Here is a 23,692-nt window from a genome sequence, read left to right as displayed (position 1 = left end):
AAATACTGAGTTTGATTATTAAAGAAAGCAAGAGAAATCATAGAAATAACATATGCCTCAGCAGTGAGGACTGCTGACTAAGGCAAAAGGAATCATAGACTCCATGAGAGTATCGAACTAACGATACGCCTGGCTCAGTCTAACAAAGTGAGATACAGACCCCAAACGGTACCAAATGAAAGATACAACTAGGAAGGTCTAAAACAAAGAATACAGACTGCAGACAGTATCAAATGAAAGATACAGCTAGCAAGGTCTAAAACAGAGAATACAGACCGCAGACAGTATCAAATGAAACATACAACTAGCAAGGTCTAAAAACAGTATGACTCTGAAAATGGGTTCCCAACATACAGTGTAAATTGTTGGTATAATACCGTTAACTTAAGGCCATGAATTATAAGGCAACCTGGGATACTCGTAACCATAGTAACCGACACTAGAGTACCTGACACCCTACAAGCGTCTATAAAATATGACATTTGTCACCCCTTGGCTTGGTTGCCCGTGGACTGTAGCTAGCAGTCAGGGTGCGGGGGTGTCAATCCCGTATAGATCTATACACAAAATGTCTGCTCTCCCTATAGGGGACTCTGGTTACCAACTAGACAATGGAGAAGGTCGTGTCCCGAAGATGCATCCCAAATAGTGGGTAGAGTGTTTCCAATACAGTGTTGAACTAGAGGTAGAGACTCTTAACTGAACTGACTAGAGAAAACCTATATCCCTATGCTTGTGTACATAATATATAACTAATAAATCAAACGACCTTCGGATGGACATCCGATTCCACCAGACAACATCTCAACGAAGAAAAGGAAATAGGGCGGACAAGCCTTCCTAAGTCCTTCAATCATTATTTATATGCATCTATACAAGAACTGACATACATCTAACTACGCTTGAGTGTGTAACAAGTGGAATCATATTGCGAAGTATAACAGAATCGTGATGTATAACCGAATCGTGTGGAATAACCAAATCGTGAAGTATAAGCATACAGTGTGGAATAACCAAATCGTCATGTATAAACGTACAATGTGGAATAACTGAATCATAAAGTGTGAACGAATAGTGTGGAATAACCAATCGTAAAGTGTAAACAAACAGTGTCGGATAATCGAATCGTGAAGTATAGGCATTACCAAATATAAGCGTATCACAAAGTGGAAACGTTATCAAGTAGGAGTTTTAACTAAGTAAAAGTGAAGCAGCAACATCTAACAAGCAAGAGTATACGACAATGAAAGAGAACTTTGATGAAAACCTTGGAAAAATCTTTATACTTAAGAAAGTCGCAACTTGGTATTCTTTGGTAAAATAAGTTTGAAAACCTTTAGAAATTCTTTGGAAACCTTTTATAAACCAGTTCAAAGTGAACTTTGATAAAACAGTATAAATAAGAGTTATGAACAAGAGAAAACATTTTAGAAGACCATTTAAAGTATCCTACTCGGTAAAACAATTTACAGTGTGGTAAATTCTTGTGCATGCGGGTTATCAATCACATGTGATTGATATGATAACTGGCATGTTTAACTTGTATTCACCCCCCTATAATACATGTAAAAACATTTAAAAGGTTCATTCAGGTGTATGAACTCACCTGGTGTAAGTGGATCCGACGAAGGTGCCGGTTCGGTGCTCGGTGTCAAGTAAGGACTTGGACACACTTTGTCACCTATTTAACATATGATAACATATGTTCACATTCAATTAGTATATTATATACTAATTAAACAAATACACGCACCCTAAAGAGCGGAAAACACTTTGGTTAAGTGTTTGGGGTGTCCCGAGTAACATCTTAGGGCTTAAATGGCTTAGGAATGGAGTTTACTCTTCAAGAGTAAACTCACCTTATGGTGTTTACGGACCTGGGACAACTCCCCATGAGTTTACGGCCATAAACTCATGCTGAGAGTGTTCTAGGATGTTTAAAGGCTTAATATCGATTGTGGAATTTTGCTAGGTCCAAATCTAAATTGTATGAGGGGTTTTAAAGCTTCACATGGACCATTGAGGAGTTTACGACCCTAAGCAAGGGATTTTACGACCGTAAGCTCCTATACACACATTCTTTTGGTGTTTTCAAGTCTTAAATGATAGAGGGTAAATTCCTAAGCATTTTTCCAAGTCAAATGGGGAGTTTAGGGCACCATTTAACCCCGTTATAGGAGTTTACGGCCTAGATACCCTTCCATGAGGGGTTTACGGCCGTCAACTCCTTATGGATTTGTTTTAATTGAGTTTAAGGTCCCTAGCTTGATGGTGATTGATTCTAGAATTTAATCCAAGGTTATTGGTGTGTTTAAGGGCATTTTTAACACACAATTATGAGTTTACTCCCCATGAAGAGGAGTTTACTGTTGGATAAGGTGTCTAAGTCCATAACTATTTCTGGTATGTACTTGACCCGACCCGGCATGGTCCATTTGGGTTGCATGGCACCATGCAATTGGATAGACTAAATGAGAGAAATAACACTTGGAGATTATTAATATATTATAAGTTCTAATATATTAATAATATTATTTGATTAGTTTGATCAAGAATTAATTTAGAATTAATTAAGTGATCAAAAGATAACTAATTAAATATATGGGTTGATTATGTAAATCATCCATATCTTGTATAGTGGGCTAAAAGGCTCCATGGACCATCAAGTTGGGTTCCACCCATAGGATGCTCCATGGATGCTCCATGGGAGTTACAAACCCATGGGTCATGGAAATGAAGAGTCATGACACATTAGGGTTTAACCCTAGATGTGTCAACACTATATAAGTAACATATTCTCCACCCAAAATCGACTACACCAAGAATCAAGAGGGCTTGGCCGATTTTGAGAAGTGAGTATTCTCTCATAAGTTCTTCCAAGAGCATTTGGTGTTGTGTGAAGCATTTGAGGCATCACACTTGGGGTGCTAGGCTCACAAGGTTTCAAGGAACACAAACAACAACAAGGTAAGTTATTCTATCTATACTTTATGTTAAAATTGTTCCCCATGTATGCTAGATAGGAATATAACCTTGGAATTCAACTTTGCATGACAAATAGACAAACATAGATCCAAGGTTATTAGGGTTGCATGTACACTTAGGAAGTGTTCGAATGCTCAAAACCCATCAGTGGTATCAGAGCCTAGGCTTGTTTGTTCTTATTTGTGCTTAAAAGTTGAAAACAGAATCGGAAATTTTGCTGTCTGCGAATGGACTCGTCGAGTCTATAGGGGGACTCGTCGAGTCCATGAGTATCTTCAACCAACTCGGCGAGTCAGTTTATGCACTCGGCGAGTAGGGTCGACTGAGTGCAGAATTTCGATTCGGTTGCTGGAAAATGAATTAGAAACATTACCCTAAACTGTTTTGGTAATTGAAAACTTGTTTTTGGTGGTGTAATGTCTTTGCTAATTCATTTACAACAACTAGTTATCAAAATTACAAAGTTTTATGTAATTTTTTGATTGTGTTCATATTCATGTTCTTGTTCTTATGATGTTTTAGATGATCATAGGAATTATTTGTAACCTATTTGGTAGTTTAATTCTTGATCATAATGTGTTTTAATGGAGTCCATAACTTATCCTTAAGTTATGGAAAACCAAGAGTCACACTTGAGTTAAAACCATTAAGAAAACACAAGGGTTAGAAAAAATGAAGAGTCTTCATTTTATTACTCTATTAAACTCATAAGTTACAAGAAATGAAAAGTTTTGAAAGTTACAAAACTTGCCCTCAAGTTTTGGAACAAGTAAAGTTAAGTTAAAACTTTAAGTTCCAACCCCTAGAATTTTAAAAGTTAAAATTCAACCCTTATACTTATATTATGATGATTTAATAATTATATATATATATGTATAAGAATAAAGTCGTCTTACCGCTAGTACGCCTCATTCACGAAGCCAGTCTATAAGGTGGGTATAAGGTTGTTGCCTATAAAATGGTGACTTAATGGGTGAATATTCTCACCCACCGCTTGCTTGACTGGTGAAGGGTCGTTAGCCGAACGGGTAAGACAAGGACTTATAAATTCTCATTCAAAGTATGATGAATATAATAAAGTAACTAAATGTTTATTAAATTCCCAATCTTAGTTACTTTAGGAAAAATGTGAATAAGGTGCTAATCCATGAAATTACACTTTACACTTTGTCTAAGTCGTTGGTGGAGCGTGTGTGGTTTACCGGCACATCGATTGAGTGATAAACTTTAAGGGTACCAAGTGATTTGCATGGTTACTTCACACCTCGTTTTGTGATCCTCGGCATCCCAATCACAAAACCTGGAGGGCACTCCCGAGATTGAAACATGCCTTTGAAAAGTTCATTGGATCTCAAAGAATCTAGGAATTTCTAAAACCAATAAAAACTAAATATCTAATATTTCGGTTTTCGTGGTGGAAATTGGTGAATCGTCATTCACCTACCTTTCAAATATGGTATAGCTTAGATTACGGCATACCTCTTCTAAGTTATATTATATTGTGATTGGATCCTAGCCTTAATATTACATTTGGGTGTTTTATTAAGGACTCTCTTAAATCTAAACTAAACTTGTTCTTCTCTTTCAGATGTCTTCAAACAATGCTTCTGGCTCGAATCCTAATGGCTCCTTTACTCTTATGAGTTTGTGGGAAAGTCACCTTTGATGGATCCAACTTCAATAAATGGATCAGAAACATCAGGATGATTACCCGCTATGAGGACAAAGAATATGTCCTTGACAAGGAGCTTAAGGAAATTGATGAGTCCATTGCAACTCCCCAGGAGATCGCTGACTTTCATACTCATGAAAGAGATGCAACCAAGGTGGCTTGCATCATGTTGGCCACCATGACAGCTGAACTCCAAAAGTCTTATGAAGATTTCTACCCTTATGAAATCCACCAAGATTTGATGGAAAGATACCATCAAAGTGCACGACAAGAGAGGTACGAAGTCATCTGCTCCATGATAACAACCATGATGAAGGACGGAGAGTCCGTCACGAGCCACATGCAGAAAATGCAAAGGTATGTGGATCGTTTGCTAAAGCTCAATGTGAACTTCCCTGAGGAGCATGCAATAGATATCATTTTGCACTCTTTAGCATCGTGCTATGATCAATTCCGCATGACATATCACATGAACAAGGAAGAGGTCACCCTCAGCAAACTTCAGGGACTTCTCAAGACCGCAGAAACATGTCTTAAGGGGAAGTCGGTTGCTTCACTCCTACTCCAGACTCAACTCCGATCTTGGCAATCGGGCAAAGTCGTGGGAGGAAGAGAAAGAGATCATCGAAGGGTACCAACGCTCGGACCCTTGATGGCTCTTCTACAAGTGGAACCAAGAAAGGTTTCATTACTCCTTCTTCTGACCCAAAAGAGGCTGAATGCTTCTATTGCCATGAAAAAGCTCATTGGAAGTGAAACTGCCCAAAGTACCAGCAGGATGTAAAGGATGGGAAAGTCAAACCCAACCATGCAGGTATTTATACTATCATTTCTAATAACTCACCCCATTCGAAATCTTGGGTCCTTGATACCGGTTGCGGTATTCATATTTGTTGTGACTTGCAAGGACTAGTAAGAAGTGAGAATGTGGAGCAAGGAAGAATAAACTTAATCATGGGGAATAGGAAAGTTACACCTGTCACCAAGATTGGAGTTTATACTTTATCGCTAAGTAGTGGGTTAAATTTAGATTTGAATAAATGTTGTTATTCGCCGGAAATGGCAAGAAATATTATTTCCTTTCATGCATTTTACAAACAAGGTTTCACCTTTTCGTTTGATAATGAAGTTGGTTCGATTAATGCTTTCTTTAATAATGTACTTTATTTTAAAGCATTACCTTGTGATGGTGTGTATGAAGCTGTATCTATTGTAGATAACTCAGGAAATAATGTTTTGTGTATTGATTCTCCTAATAATAATAACTTGGATAAAGCATCATTATGGCATTGTCGTCTTGGACATATAAGCAAGAAACGCATAGGCCAACTCCAAAAGGATGGAGTCTTGGAGTCGTTTGACCTAAAGTCAAATGATAGTTGCGAATCATGCTTACTTGGAAAAATGACAAAGTCACCCTTCACAGGCTCGTGTGAAAGGGGTGAAGGTTTGTTGGACCTTATACACACGGATGTGTGTGGACCATTCAAACATGCCACAAGAGATGCTAATCGTTATTATTTGACTTTTACCGATGATTACAGTAGATATGGATATGTCTACTTAATCAAGCATAAGTCAGAGACTTTCGAGAAGTTTAAGGAATTTAAACAGGAAGTCGAGAATCAATTGGGCAGGAACATTAAGATTCTTCGATCCGATCGAGGTGGTGAGTATCTTAGTTCAGAGTTCCTCGACTATCTAAGGGAATGTGGGATTGTCTCACAATTGACACCTCCCAAGACACCGCAGTTGAATGGTGTGGCTGAGAGGCGTAATCGAACCTTGTTGGACATGGTTCGTTCCATGATGAGTCGAACTTCGCTACCAATCTCATTCTGGGGGTATGCCTTAGAGACTGCCGCCCATATCCTTAATCTAGTCCCCACAAAGAAAGTTGCCAAAACTCCTCACGAGATGTGGACTGGTAAAGTAGCTAAACTAGACCACATCAAGATTTGGGGTTGCGAGGCTTTCGTGAGACGCGAGACTCATGATAAGCTCGAACCCCGAAGTGAGAGGTGTATTTTCATCGGCTACCCACAGCAATCCTTTGGTTACCTCTTCTACAGACCTAGTGACAATGTGGTCTTTGTAGCAAGAAGAGGAGTCTTTCGAGAAAGAGAGTTTATAAGCCAAAGAGACAGTGGGAGGCAAGTTGATCTTGAAGAAATTCAAGAGTCAAGTGGTGATGGAACTTTAAACTCTAGCCCTCAACTTGAGGAGGAAACTCCTGTTGAGCCAATTGACGAATCTGTACCTCTGAGGCGTTCCACGAGAGTTAGGAGTGCACCTGAGCATTACTATGGATTCCATATTACTGCAGAAGGTGAGACACTTATTAGTGATGAGACACTAGTAAGTCAAGATGACCCTAACAGCTACGAGGAAGCCATGGCAGGCCCCGAGTCTGCTAAATGGAAAGAGGCTATGGATAGCGAGATACAATCCATGTATGACAATCAAGTTTGGAACTTGGTTGAGAATGTACCAGGTCGAAAGACTGTAGGGTGCAAATGGGTCTTCAAAAAGAAGACCGACATGGATGGTAAAGTACACACTTATAAGGCTAGACTGGTTGCAAAGGGCTTCTCTCAAATTCCTGGAGTGGATTATGATGAGGCCTTTTCTCCGGTAGCCAAGATTAAGTCTATTCGGGTTCTGTTAGCCATAGCCGCATTTCATCACTATGAAATTTGGCAAATGGATGTCAAAACCGCTTTCCTTAATGGGAAGTTGGCTAAAGATGTTTACATGAGTCAGCCAGAGGGTTTTGTCAGCAACGAGTACCCTAATAGAGTGTGTAAGCTTGAGAAATCCATTTATGGATTAAAGCAAGCACCTCGCCAATGGAATCTTTGCTTTGATGAAAAGGTCAAGGAATTTGGCTTTTCTAGGAGTGAAGATGAATCTTGTGTATATGTCAAGGCTAGTGGGAGTATAGTTTGCTTTTTGGTATTGTATGTGGATGACATACTACTCATAGGAAATGACATTCCAACCCTGCAGGAAGTAAAGTCCTGGCTTGGAAAGTGTTTCGCTATGAAGGACCTTGGTGAAGCTGCCTATATTTTGGGGATAAGGATCTTGAGAGATCGGAGTAAAAGACTAATTGAACTTAGTCAAAGTACCTACTTGGATAAGGTTCTGAAGAGATTCAGAATGCAAGACTCCAAGAAAGGAGAGTTGCCCATCCAGAGTAGCGCCAAGTTGAGTAAGACACAAAGCCCTAGCACTGAGGCTGAGATAGCAGAAATGAGTCGAGTACCTTATGCTTCGGCTGTAGGTTCAATCATGTATGCTATGACGTGTACTCGACCTGATGTAGCCTTTTCCTTGAGCATGGTTAGCAGGTTTCAGGGGAACCCTGGCAAGGCACACTGGACTGCGGTAAAGAATATTCTCAAGTACCTACGAAGGACTAAGGACTGGGTCCTTACCCTCGGTGGGAGTGATGACTTGAGAGTTGTAGGGTATAGTGATGCTAGCTTCCAGACTGATAGGGATAACTTCCGCTCTCAGTCGGGCTGGGTCTTTACCCTAAATGGAGGAGCAATTTCTTGGAAGAGTTCCAAGCAAGAGACAGTGGCAGATTCTACCTGTGAATCAGAGTATATTGCAGCTAGCGAGGCGGCAAAGGAGGCTTTATGGCTGAGGAACTTCATTGGAGACCTTGGAGTTGTACCAGCTATTAAAGAGCCAATGGAAATTTTTTGTGATAGTGAAAGTGCTGTTGCCTTAGCCAAGGAACCAAGGGATCATGGGAGATCCAGACACATCGACAGAAAATACCATTTCATCAGACATCGGATCGAAGAAGGACTCCTCGTGGCAAAGAGGGTATCATCAGATGAGAATCCGGCAGATTCCCTCACGAAGGGACTGACTCGGGTTAAGCATCTCCAGCATGCTCGGAGCATAGGGCTGAAGGATGATATTAGATTTAGTAGTTAGATAATCTCGAAATTTGTAAAGTGTAATTGACATTTGATGATGAATAAAAGTGTTTTATTTATGAGTAAAGTGTTGCTATCTCTTGTCGATCGTTTACTATATTTCTTTTGCATGTTTTGACTTCCAGAATAATTTTGTTTGGTATAACATATTATTCAAACCTCCACAGTCGGTCATATGTCGGAAGTAGGTATGAATCAAGACTATCATGTTTGGTTGTAGAGGTCTGGGACAAGGCTACAACAATCATGAGTGCTCATAAGTTCTAAGCATTGGACTCAACCCACGCTCACTGGAATCACTTCATGGAATTCTATCTCGAGTGATCGTGAGACGGTAATATCATATAAATCTTTAAACCTAGAGATATGATTTGTTACTTACAAGTTGGTTATGCATTGATTGTACGAAAAACGCATTGGTAACTCGATGTTATAAAATCGCGCTCTTATGTGTAATTCAATGAGTAGTAGAACAAACATATGAGTCGAAGTTTATCTGTTCCTTCTTGGATTAGAAGCTGATATCTGGGCCCCTCGATGATTTTGTTTTGACCTATGTACCGGGCCCGGTCAGAACTAAATTGATGTGTTCAATGAAGTTCTTTGTCAAACAAATGTTGGACAATAAGTAAGACATTGTTCCATGTATTTGTCCGACTGATATCTAGAACAGAGGATTATATGATCACTTATCTTAAATGGCGTACCATCATCTTCTCAGTTTCGAGAAACCTTGAAAAGAGCTACGATTGCCGATCGGTTCCTGAAGTCATACTTGCAGTAATAGTTATTAGACTTATCCAAGTGGGAGACTGTTCGATAAGGTGTCTAAGTCCATAACTATTTCTGGTATGTACTTGACCCGACCCGGCATGGTCCATTTGGGTTGCATGGCACTATGCAATTGGATAGACTAAATGAGAGAAATAACACTTGGAGATTATTAATATATTATAAGTTCTAATATATTAATAATATTATTTGATTAGTTTGATCAAGAATTAATTTAGAATTAATTAAGTGATCAAAAGATAACTAATTAAATATATGGGTTGATTATGTAAATCATCCATATCTTGTATAGTGGGCTAAAAGGCTCCATGGACCATCAAGTTGGGTTCCACCCATAGGATGCTCCATGGATGCTCCATGGGAGTTACAAACCCATGGGTCATGGAAATGAAGAGTCATGGCACATTAGCGTTTAACCCTAGATGTGTCAAAACTATATAAGTAATATATTCTCCACCCAAAATCAACTACACTAAGAATCAAGAGGGCTTGGCCGATTTTGAGAAGTGAGTATTCTCTCATAAGTTCTTCCAAGAGCATTTGGTGTTGTGTGAAGCATTTGAGGCATCACACTTGGGGTGCTAGGCTCACAAGGTTTCAAGGAACACAAACAACAACAAGGTAAGTTATTCTATCTATACTTTATGTTAAAATTGTTCCCCATGTATGCTAGATAGGAATATAACCTTGGAATTCAACTTTGCATGACAAATAGACAAACATAGATTCAAGGTTATTAGGGTTGCATGTACACTTAGGAAGTGTTAGAATGCTCAAAACCCATCATTTACGGCCCAAGCATGTTCTTGGGCTGTAAACTCAAGTTTACCCTCCAAAAACTCGTTCCAAGCTGTTCTAAGTCCGAATATGTAAGCCTAAAAGTCATATCTAAGCCTTAGGGGCAATATGGAGGGGTTTTGGGGCTTAAAAACCCCATTAAATGGTGTTCACAGTCCAAGAGTGTTCTTGGGCCTTAAACACATCATTTTGTCTCTATTTATGTCTTAAACACGAATTTGCATGCTATATAGGCTATATCACAAGTTAGGATAGGTGGCTTACTCGTTTGGGGCTCGAAACGGACGATTTTTGACTCGAAGATAAGTTGTAGAGAGAGAGTATAGAGAGAGACTGGCAAAAGGGTGAAATGAAGTTTACTCTCCCTTATATAGGGTTTGGAGTTGGGTTCAGTGGAATTCTACCCGATACTACCATTAAACGAGGCTTTTTGGTCGCACCCGATTAAACGGTCAAATTTTTACTTGGTTGTAACTAGACATTTATAAGGGCATTTTGTGGGTGTTTCTAATTTGTTTCAACCCTTAGCAATTCATTATAATATTCCCCATATAATTTACCTCTTCCAAAAGGTTAACGGACAGTTAAATAAAATGAAGCTTTATAACGAAAAAAGGTTAAAACTGACGGAATAGATTTCGGGTTGTCACAAAAAGCAACCAAATTGAAGGAAACACCTCACGGGACTAGGAAACACTTGGAATGAAATCTTAAATCACATGTGATTCAACTAACGGATGTTTAAGGCCACGAAATGGTGTTTAACGCCAAGCAAAGGTGTTTACGGCTAGGGTGTGAACTCACAGCCATAATCTCTACGAAATGGGCATATGAGGGTGTTTGAATGCTAGGGAAACCTGAGGGACCATTGATCTTTACAAGGATGAGCAAAACCAACTTAATGGGGGTGTTGAGGTGTTTTAAGGACACAGTAAAAACCCTATGGCCGTAAACTCACCAAATGGTCACATCTTGGATCTTAAAGGAACCGAGTTTCAAAGGTTTAAACGTTCTAAGGGTTGGTAATGGTCTAGAAGTGTTTAGGTCTCAAAATACCACATTTAAAAGTATTTACGACCAAGGTGTAAACTCCTAGTCGTAAACTCTCTTTGATGATGAGTTTTATGATGATTAAAGGCCATAATCTACTCTTTAACATGCACAAATAGATGGTAAATGGAATACTGACACTTTGGAGTGCCTTTGAGGAATTTTCAGCCACCAAGAACAAGTGTGTGTTCTTGGTGTTCTTGGTGAAACATGAAGATCTAGCAAATGGAATGATTTCATAGATGGAATCATTGAATGATACTAGATAATGAGATGTATCAACAAATCAAGGAAGAACACTTACACCTTTTGATAGTCTAGAATGAAAATCGGGATGATACTTGAGAGAGAAATGGAGTGTTCTTGAGGTGAAAGTAACATAATGAATGAAAAGTGAAGGATATGAGAATATAAGGGATACTTTATGGCTCACCTTGAGATTACGGCCGTAAACTCAAGTGTTGTGGCCTTGAACTCTTTTTGAAGAGGTTAAGTGTTGATTTGTTGAACAGTGTCTCTAGCAGGTACATTCTAACAGTTATTCCTTAAGTGTTCTACGCTAAAACTCCTTAGAATGACCTTTAACCATGCTATAATTCATTCCGAATAAGCCTATCACTCAGTCGAGTTGAGTAATTGAGCTTTCAAAGAAAAAAAATTCATGTTGTCACATCATCCCCCCATTAGATGGAATTTTGTTCCGAAATTAGCTTTCTTACTATTCTATTGGGGTTGCGCTCCTCTGATTTGTGGAATACCCACTCGTAGACCTGGCAACTTTGCCCTAGTGTTCATGATAGGATTCGTACTTGGTCCATCTATTATTACCTCATGTATAAAAGTAATAAATAATTAGGATTAGTAAGACGGTCGGATGTACGACTCTGCCCCAGGTCCACAACCAAACATGGAACAAGAGATAGGGCAGAAACACATATACTAAATATGCGTAATCATAATCATATACCACCCTCGCGTATACAATGAATTGTGATAGGTAGGTTGTACTCGTCCTTAGCCTCTATTCTCGAACTTAGTGTGTTGGACGAGTGGTATTTCATGATGGTCTGTAGACATCTGACGATACGACTTCTGAGATCAAATTACCCTTCGCAAGAGTACTTCGGGGTTTAGAATATGAAAGATAAAATTGAGGTTTAGGTTGAACTTTCGATACGAATGACAAAGGTTTCGAGAACTTGATGATCAAAGCGATAGAAACATATGAACTTAGTATGGTGAGAACCACACCAACTCATGATGAATGATAGTAACAGACACTTTACTGAACAAAGTTTGGTCGATTTGAAAGAACTCTTGTTATACGATGATGTACCCTTAGTGTGTTCGACAATGTACTCCTAGTAACTGTTCTTAGTGCTTTCTGTTTTACCCTTTTATATTAATACTTCTAGTCTTCTACGTATCGTATAGCGATGAGAGAGTAGATACAACCAAAGTGCTTTGATAACTAGTGTCAATACTTTATACTACGATCCTATTGGTACCACTACGATCGCCTGTCATATACAAGTTATGAATAATTAAGATGAATAAGATGGTCGACTGAGTAACTTTTCCTCAAATCCACAACCAAACAAGGAACAATAATTAAGTAGGAATCACTCACTTTAAGTCTACAACATCTTAGCTATGCACAACCCTAATGTACATGCTATGCCATCATAGCTTCTCTGAATGGATCTTTTAGTTATCTTGAATATTGTTATCTATTTCAATATGTGAGTTATTATAATTACTTTTTAAGTGTTTTCCCCAAGTTTTAATCTTATATATAAATATAAATTTATTTTAAAAATAATAACTAATTCGAAAATGTACCAATGCTCGAAGGTGATTCTAGGGTTGATTCTCCTGTGGTGATCATCAAAATGCGTGCATTCGCACCTGAGTTCTTTGTTATCGGGCAGTCCCTCTAGTAGTGTCCAGCTTTGCCACAGTCGTAGTAGACTTGGTTTTCTTCAAATTCGGGGACTTGTGAGATCCGTTGAGCTGGTGCCCTACAGAAACATACCGTGTGTCCCTTTCCGTGGCAGTTCAGACACTGCATTTACCATCATACTCCAGTGTGGTGATAGTTGCACTTTCCACACTTTGGGAGGGTTCCAGCATATCGACTAGTAGGTCCTGGAGCAGCAAGTGTTGTAGCGGCGTACATAGTACTTGTTTGTTGCTCTTGCGGGGGCTCCTATGTTGTTCGCTTCTTCTTCCTGTTGTTCCCAAACTTCTGTTTATAGTCCTCTCCCTTTGATGTTTCGGGAACGAGGACTTCTACACCATGGCGGACTCCATGGTTAACGAGTCTCTGAGCCAGGCGTTTAGCGTTATCGAATGTCGTTGGGTTAGATGATAACACATCTCCTTGGGTTGGGGAAGTTAGACCCCAGATGTATCTTTTTATCTTCTTGCACTCCGAGGTAACCATCCCGGGGCATAGTGATGCCAGGTCACTAAACCTATCAGTGTACATCACTATGTCTGAGCCTACCATCGTGAGCTCTCATAGTTCTTGTTCCAGGTTTTGAATTCCTCCCCTTGGGCAGTATTCTTACAGCATCATCTCTTTTAGGTTCTCCCAACCCATTAAGTTAGCCACTGATAGGGTTAGTGACTTAACATGGCTATTCCACCATGTTAGGGCTCTGTCGGAGAAGGTGCGGGCAGCAAACTTCACTTTGCTCCCTTCTGGGCATGAATAGATTTCGAAGACCGAATTTGTTTTCTCGAACCATCACATCAGAGCGATGACTCCACCATTCCCATTAAAGCAAATGGGTTTTAAGTTCATGAAGTGCTTATACGAACACTCCCTTGGGTTTCCATGAGTAGCTCCAAGGTTGACTAAGTGGATATCGCGGCTAAATTCGAAGGTACCACTTTCACTGAAGTGAGCTACAGCAGTTGCCACTGCGGAGTATATCGTTTCTTAGAGAGCAGTAGTATTAAATTGTGGCGGAGGTAGTGGTGTTTGAGTTGGAGTTATTGGAATAGTGCGTGTTTTTGATCTGCGAGGAGACATCTTTGCTAAAAGAATACAAATATGAGAGGGAATAAGTATATAGCAGTGGAGATAAGCCGAAAGCTGAAAGCCAAGGTTATCCTAGTTCTGAGTGTATATGGGCCTGACTTCCACATGTTTTTGGAAACGATTCATAAAAGATTTTATACCTAATAAACTTCATGAATTAGAAATGGCTATCCTCGAATGAATATTTGTGACCCGAATAACTGTTACCAGTTGCATGTAAAGAAAATAATCCTAACACATAGGTTGAGTAGTGTTTCCACTAAGTCATTGAATTAACCAAGATTATTATTTATTAGTGTTACGTTTATGACGTTTTGGTTACTTCGGTTGACCCTTCTTCGAAAGCTTCTCATGAAATTGCTCTTGTTCCTCATTGACTCTTCTGCTGGCTACTATGAGGAAGTGGTCACATCTATCTAGGTTTGTCATGTGAGAATGGAAGTGTCTAAAGAATCTATGAGATTTAGGGTATCTTTATGGGGTGATCCTTACCTAGTCCTTTGATAATTGTACAATGCATACAAGTTGTATGCATTTTAAGATTAAATAAGCCATCGAATAAGTGATCCTACTCCAAAACCATAACCAAACAAGGAACATGTAGTGAAGCGTAGCTCACAAATTCTAAGTGTATAAAATCTCAATTATATAAATCCTTGGGAATATGCATTGCAAGATTATAGACCTATCCGTAAGGTTCTTTTAAGCTATCACATAAGTTATTGTTATAGTGCCTAAAATAATCCTATAGTATTTTTTAATGTAATGTACTTAGTATGTTTCAAACATGTTATCGTGTTATAGTATCATAGAATACTCCTATAGGATTCTAACTCTATGTACTTGATCTAGAATTCTCTTAGCATTAGGTAAGTTTTAAGACTTTTGCAACACCTCATCACTCCCAAACACATGTCATTCTCATCTCGAGTGAATATACTTGATCAGCCAATATTGATTCTAGCTATGATTACATAACTATCCAGGTTTGACCGCAGTATTCAACCTTTAAATACTTATGCTATGTTTTTCTTGTGATACTTGTTCTAGTGTACATGTATAAGCATGTAAGTATATTTTTATAACTTATTGTTAAATCCTTAAAATATATTATTATCCAGAGAATTTAAGCCCCATTGTATTTATAGTTGTATATCTTTTATCAGTTGATATACTTAGTTCACTATAAATAATGCTCTAATACCAATCTGTCACACCCCAAAATCTGAACGGTGGAAATGTTCGGGGGTGGAGGACGTCGTGTTAAATATCACAATACATGCTTCATAGTAATCAAAGTAGATGAACAACCATTTCATTAGAAAGAAAGTTTTTACAATGTGTGTGTTCAGAAAACATGGAATACATAACCAAATAACAAAACAAGACTTGAAGCTCTCATGCTCCGTCTTCTGAATTCCCAGCGTAAGTACCTGTCTGCTAGTTTCCTGAGAATACAAGTTATTTCAAAGAGTTTATCAGCAATTAAGTTGGTGAGTTCATAAGATTTTAGTGACATAAGTACGTTGTAGAAAGTTGTTGTAGAATGTAGTAAGTTGTAAGCTTTGATTTAGAAAAGTTCGCCTGTTCCTCCAGAAAATCCTATATTTCCTGCTTTGATGAAAGATAAGTAAAAATGACTCTACAATCCTTTCTATGAGTACTAAATGGATACATTTAGTACTCTTAGAAAGTATTGTATCCGTACTTTCCTCAAGATAAGTAAAGATAAGATTTTAGTTACATAAGTACGGATCCTTTGATTTTAGTAGTACGGGCCCATACTACGTACCTTCCATATATATCCGTACTTTCCTCAAGAAAAGCCTTAACTCCACAAAGTCCCATCTACTACTACTACTGCTTCACGTGCTACTCTCATCCTAAGCTTCCCCTAGGGTAATCACCATCCCACTCGCTTCCATCAGTTACATAAGAAGTCCATGCTTTCTTCCCTTAACTAGCTCGTGAATACTATTACATATCACTCAGACTAGATAATTCGTCAAATGAGAGATCCTACCCTACAACAGTTGGACTCAAACAAGAGCTGCAAAATAGAGCTAGACCTAACCTTCTGAAATTATCTAGTCCCTTGAATATGTAATTTAGCATATTCGTTAACTAGTTAATAAAATACAATTAGTACTTCTAAAAGCACAAAGCAAGCAGTATTCGAGCATTGAGTACACATAATCAAGCATATTCTAATCATGCCATCATATTGACTAATATTTAATAGCATGTAGTTCATAAAGCTGATAAACATATAATATGCACATAAGGCATCCTTCCTAGATACTCATTCCTAATCTAGCATGCAGTTCTCATAAACATATCATAATATAAGCTTGTATCAGTAATTTAGGAGTACTACTTGAGCTCGGCCGATTGCATGCACCACACCCTTTTCTCTTTTTCATAATTCTTTTTGGTTTTTGTAAAACTCTTTTCTTTTCCCAAAAATCATTTTTATAAAATGTTTTTTCTTTTGAAAATTTCTATACCAATTCCTTACATTGAGTTAAGACACACCTGAAAGTGTGCCCAAATCCCTCAAACCAGGGCTCTGATACCAACTTGAAACATCCAAAAAATACCGTCCAAAAATTTCGTTTTTAAATCATTATTAAAACCATAAAGATCATCATCGTAACATAAAATCATAAAACATGTATCTCAAAACATCATAATATATGTCAAGTTTTCAAAATATCATATCAAATATCAGAGTAAATATACTATGCTGAAAACTGTGGTGTGTGCCATGAGATCACCCCGCGCCCTTCCCTTTGCTAGTTGAAGTACCTGAAACCAAACTAAAAATTATAAGCACGAAGCTTAGTGAGCTCCCCCAAACTACCACATACCATACACATAACATATAACATATCTAGGTGCCCGCCCCTGCTACATCAACTCTAGCTCGGCATCGGCTTTGACGACATCGAGCCCCGCCCGACATCGAACTCAATTCAGTATCAGGTACTGCCCGGCATCGAGCAGATCTTGGCATACATAATAACATATCAACTAACATATAACATAAAACACATATTAACATGAAAATATTCCTCGGGTCACAACCAGCATCGTACTGAGATCTAGAAACATATTATCCTATCATACTAACAAAACATTCGGCTGGCTTACCCCAGCATCGGACAGAAATCTTGAAGCATAACATCATTCGTAGGGAACCGCCCCGGCATCAGATTGGAGTGCAACAATATACTATCATTCATACGAACTAGACATTCCTCAAGGTTGCACCGGCATCAGACTAAAATCTGGAACTCCTAACACCTAACAAACACATGCAAGAATCACAAAGACATCAAGCATACAGGCATAAAATCATTCTTTGGGACCGCCCCGACACTGGATCAAGATCTGGAAAAACATATAACTCTACATCGGGCCCCGCCCGTCATCGGAATATAATCCGTAACTACTAATAACTAAACGGGCCGACCTTGGTGCCTTAGACCTGTTCCTATATGAGAAAACTCATCTTACAAAGTTGTCTATGAAATCTCACGGTGAGGAAAATCTGATAGTTGCTCCAACATCTCACCGGCTATCAAAATCACAATAATACTTAGTCAAAACCTGATAATCCTCCTTAGGGTAAAATGACTATTTTACTGCTGGTGAAAGTCAACATCCTAGTCAATGTTAAAGTCAAGTCAACTCCTATTCACCCAAACTCGTCAAGTTATCTCCCAACTTGGCAAGTTCCTATAATGCTTAAACTCATGGTTGATTGAATCAACTCATCGAGTCCCTTTACAAACTCATTGAGTTCTTCCTGCCATAATAATCGGGACAGCCCTCTTTAACTTGTCGAGTCCTTCCATGGACTCGCCAAGTTCCCCTTTTTAATTGAGCCATCCCAATGGATTAAGCTCCTAGCCTTCATATCTATGCTCCAAACTTCATCTACATATTGGGAATACACTCTTAAGGGTAAAGTTTCCAACTTTACCCGTCCTTAGTCCTTCTTAATGTGTTTAACCCAAACCCTAACTTCTTTAAGACATAAATCTTGGTCCACAAGTGATAACACCCTAAAACAAGGCACAATATACTAGATCTTTTAGGGCTAAAAAAGCCATGTTCTTTCATACAAGCTTGCATGGGGCCTCCACGGTCATAAAGTTTGCACCTTTATGCCATTGAACCCTTCGTAGACCCCAGATCTGAGATATAAGTCACTTCGGATGTCCCAATCCCAAGGACCAAGGATCTTGAACCAAAACCATCATAAAATGGAAGAAAATAGATCTAAGAGAAGAATAATCATGTTAGAGACTTTATTACCAAAAAAATGTAGCAAATGGAGTGTAGTTCATCGATTTATTTCTTCCCCCTTGAGGCTTCTGTCTTCTTCTTCTTCCATAAGAAGGAACAAGACGTTACACATAATGCATATAATAACTGGGTACTAACTACCCCCTTCGGTCCTGTCGACCGGTACCTTGCCTAGCATGTTTGGGAGCTGGCCTCCCCTTCGGTCTTGTCGACTAGTACCTTGCCTAGCATATTAGGGTGCTATCCTACCAGTTCGGTCCTATCGAACGGAAACCATGCCTAGTATATCAGGTTGCTGGCCTACCCTTTTCGCCCTTTCGACCAGTAGTGGGGACTATTAACCCATACTCTACCACATAGCATCCTAGTGCATAAACTTACAAGTCATATACTACCTAACATATCTGGGTGTTGGCATACCCCTTCAGTCCTTTCGACCAGTATTGGGGTCTATCATACCCCCTTCTTGTTGAATTGGTGTCTAAGTCCATAACTATTTTGGTATGTACTTGACCCGATGGTGCATGGTCCTTTTGGGTTACCTTCACCAAAGCAACTTGATAGGATGAATTATGGAGAGAAAGGATTACATATGATTTATTAATATATTATGGGAATAATATATTAAAGGAGAAATCATATTGTTTAATTAATATTAGTCAAGAATTAATAAGAATTAAATTTATGACTAAAAGAGATTAATTAAACTTAAGGGATTGGAATTGTAATTATAAGATAATTGCAATTGGGCTATGCATTACCTTATATTATAAGGTTGGACGAATTCTATGGGGAAACCCATAAGAAATCGTCCAAGGCCTTTAAGGAAAGGAGTTCATGGGTTGCTTAGGGCTTAAGTATCCAAATTAGGGTTTCCTTGTTAGATAACCCTAATAGCCTCACTACATATATAACCCTTAAGCCCCAAAAATGTATGGAACTCGTTCTGTAGGGTTTTGGACGGTTTTGGGCAGCCTCCTTCTCTTCTCCTCTTCATCCTCTTGCTCTTGGTGTTTGTGAACCATTAGAGGAGTGGCATTTGTGACTCTAAGCTTTCTAAGGTCAACACAAGAAGGAGTTATGATTGTTATTGCTACATAACAATCAAGGTAATATCTTAAACCCATTATTATGTTAATATTGATTATCATATGCTAGATCTAGGGTTTATAATCTTGGATAAATTGCATGTACAACAGAGAAACCTAGATCCAAGCATTAGGGTTTGTATGAGCACATAGGATGTCCTTATGACTAAAACCCATCAGTGGTATCAGAGCCTAGATTGGTTTCTATTGTATTGATGCATTATGTGTTTATTCAAGTTGCAAAATCGTTTTTTGGCCAAACAGCTAGTTGAACTCGGCGAGTCCCATTGTGGACTCGGTGAGTAGGCCCCTAGTCGGCGAGTCTATATGGGTACTCTGCGAGTTCGAGCATCAGAAAGAGGGGATTTATGGGATTTCTTGCTGTTTTTCTCATGGATAATTGCCTATTCTATTTTAGATCAATAAAATCTTATTTTAATCAATTTTATGAGTATATCCTTGATTAAACAAAAGATAATTACCAATTGATTAGATAATAACTTCCTTATATGATTAAAGTTGATTATTTGTATTAACTGGGTAACTTATATTGCAAGTAATTGAAATTAGGTCAAATATAGATAATGATGAAATTAATTGTTTAATTTATATTATTTGTTATTTGATCCTTGTGTTATGAAATGTTTCATATTTTCCCCTTTAGGTTTTATAGTTTAAATTTGAACTTAAAAGTTTAGTTTTGAAATTTAAAGAGTTAAACCCTAATGTTTTTGAAAAGGTTTCAAAACTTATCCTCAAGTTTTAGAATTTAAATTTTGATTAAAAGTTAATTTTGATGTATATTTAAATTGTAAACCTAATGTTTTGAAATGTTTCAAAACTTGCCCTCAAGTATTTGGAATTTAAAAGTTGATTAAAATTTTAATTTAGAAATGTTGAATTCTAAAACCCTAGTATTGTTTTGAAAAGTTCAAATCACTCCCTTATGGTTTTATTAATTAATTAAGGCGTATAATTAAAAGAGGTTTAATAAATCCATAAAAGTATTGGTTTACATTTAATTGAATTAAAAGTATAATTGTTAAATTTGACCACCTAGTATTTTAAAAGTGTAAAATACACCTTATACTATATATAACATTAAAAGTCTAACATTATATATATGTATGAGTAAAAGTCAGTCTTACCGTTAGTAGGCCTCGTTCATGAAGCCGGTCTATAACGGGTGTTTAAGTAAATTGTATATAAAATGGCGATTGAATGGGTATCCACTCTTACCCACCGCACTCTTGACTAGTGGAGGGTCGTTAGGCGAACGGGTAGGATAGGACAAAACCTTCCATTATAAGTATAATGAAGTACAAAAGTAACTAAATGTTTTACAAATTCACAATCTTAGTTACTTTAGGCAAAAGTGAATTGATGCAATTCCATTAAATTATACTTTGTGCCCTTGCGAAGACATTAGTGGAGCGCGTTTGGTTTACCGGAACACTAAATGGTTCCAAGCAAAGGTAGCAAGGGGCGACTCAATGTTTCTCATAGTTCGGTCAAGCGTGTGTGGTTTACCGGCACATTGAATAGGTGATCGTAACATGTGAGGGCACCATGTAAGTTTGCATGGTTATTCACACCCGCTTTGTGATCCTCTGCATCCCAGTCACAAACTAGAGGGGCATATCGAGATTTAAACATGCCATTGAAATGTTCAATGAATCTCAAAGGATCTAGGAGTTTTCAGATTCAAAACTTAAATTTCTTTTTCGTTTTTTGATGGTGGAAATTAGTGAATCGTCATTCACTTAGCTTCAAATATTCTGCAACTAGATTACGACATCCCTTTTCTAGGTTGTAGCGTATTCTGTTGGGTCCAAGCCTTAGTATCTCATTTGGGTGATTTACTAAGGACTCAATCTATCAACTAACTTGTGTTTGTTTTCTCCCATTTTGTAGATGTCAAAGTTCGACAACTATGGTCTTCCCAATTCCCGTGGAACAAGCATTCCACATGAAGATGATATTCCACGATTCGATCGAGGAACAAGAAATCATGCTTCACTTCCTCCTCCTCCTCCTGTTGTTCTCCCTAACCCACAAGATCGAAGAATTGAAAGGTTCAATGTCACTAAATCCCTATTGGAAATGAAATATGAAGATGGTAAACATGTGTGTGCTCACGTTCTAGGAATGAAATCACACATTGATAGGTTGAGAATCTTAGGTGTCATTCCCGAATAAGTTGTCTGTGAACTGGGTTCTGCAGTCACTTCCTGAATCATATATTGAGTTGGAAAGAAAGTATTATATGCTGGCTCATGACGAAAGCCTCATTGACCTAACTTACATGCTCATTGCTGCTGAATCTGAAATGATTTGGCAAAGCAATGGAGCGTATCTGTTGGGAAAGTCAACCAACCATGCTTCCGAGGACGTTCTAGGAGAACCGATCTGCGTTTGCTGCCAACAGAAAAGGCGTTGGATACAAGTCTTCCCTAAGAACCTGAAGAATCCAGAAGATGGGAGAGTCAAAGAGTATGACTTTGCTTCAGGTAAAATCCACTATCTAACTCGATTAAGTTCCTATTCGTTGATTCTTAATACATAATGTGATAAGATTGCATTTGAATGTTTTGCAGGATCGATGAAAAGAGAGGAAGCTTGATGAAATAGCAAGATGAATCTAATCACAAAGACATGGATTCGAAGATTAGATTTTGAGCTTAGATAGAGTTGTTAGTAATATTTATTACATGGTTTTTCAGTTGATTTTGCATTGTAAGGACAAATGTTTTCCTCTCCTTTTATAAATAAAATAAATCCTGTTTGATGTGTTTATTTATTTATTTCCTTGCAATGAAATCGTTATGAAGAATTGATGTTCATATATTTACAACAAATGGATGTGATTCTTAATTATGTTGTTTGTGGAAATGTCGAGAATTTACCAAATAGGGAAAGTTTCTCATCACCCAAGTTTCTATTGGATAGAGATTTGGAATCGTACAACAAGAATTGTATGATGAATGAATAAACTTTCACATTTGGAAATTAGACTAATTCGTTGACAAAGTGTCAATGTTGGGCTGGAGATCATTTTTGAAGATTGCGTCTTTTGGGCTCGTTTAGCATAAGGCTTTTTGTATTCCGGTTTGGGCCTGTCCAACCGTGAACCTTTTATGTTTTGTATATAAGTTTACGCTTGCATGCATATTAGGTTAAGGTTTTTAGAGATCCGAGAATAGCGATACATCTAGACGATATCAGGTTTCATTGATCGTTCTTGTAACCTTCCAATCCTCTACAGTTGATGTTCTTAATCGAGCTCTTCTGAGGATTTTGTTTAATCATTCAACTCGTTTGATTCCATCTTGTCTTGTTCTTATTATTGTGTTTATATCGTTTTTGTTTACTTACTTGTTCAAGATCTAATCGATCTTTATAGATTAAAGCTTAGTTGAATCTCATCAATTGGTATCAGAGCAGGAGGCTGTGTAATTGATACACATCTTTTCTGTGAAAGGATTTCCATTAGGGTTTTTCCGCAATTATCAATATTTATTGAGCCGTCATCTCTTTATTGACGTATCTTGATATTTATTATTTTGCCCTAATTTGTTTTATTACAAGTCTGATCTTTGAACAGGTTTTTACGATCATAATGGACGCGACACAATCAAACCTTATTAATATTTCCAACAGCATTGGTTCGACGACAAAGATTCCAATCTTATACACCCATGACTATGAAGTATGGGCGCATCACTTCGAAGACTACGTTATTGGATCAGAGGATAATGGGTATCTCATTTGGGAAGCCATCACCGATGGACCGTTTTCTCATTCTGCAACGTCCAGAATCATCAAGACACAAAAAGAGTACAATGATCTGCTAAAGGACGTGAAGGATATTGCACAAGATGAAAAGGATAAATTCCAGTGCAATATCAACGCATTAAGGTTGATCAGATTCGCCCTTCAGTCCGACACATTCAGATTGGTTAGCTCATGCACGACGACAAAGGAAGTT

Source organism: Lactuca saligna, chromosome 6, assembly GCF_052625555.1.
Source record: "Lactuca saligna cultivar CGN05327 chromosome 6, ASM5262555v1, whole genome shotgun sequence".
In the NCBI taxonomy this organism is placed as follows: Eukaryota; Viridiplantae; Streptophyta; class Magnoliopsida; order Asterales; family Asteraceae; genus Lactuca; species Lactuca saligna.
The sequence above is the reverse complement of the archived record's forward strand: the minus strand, read 5'-3'. Positions refer to the sequence as shown.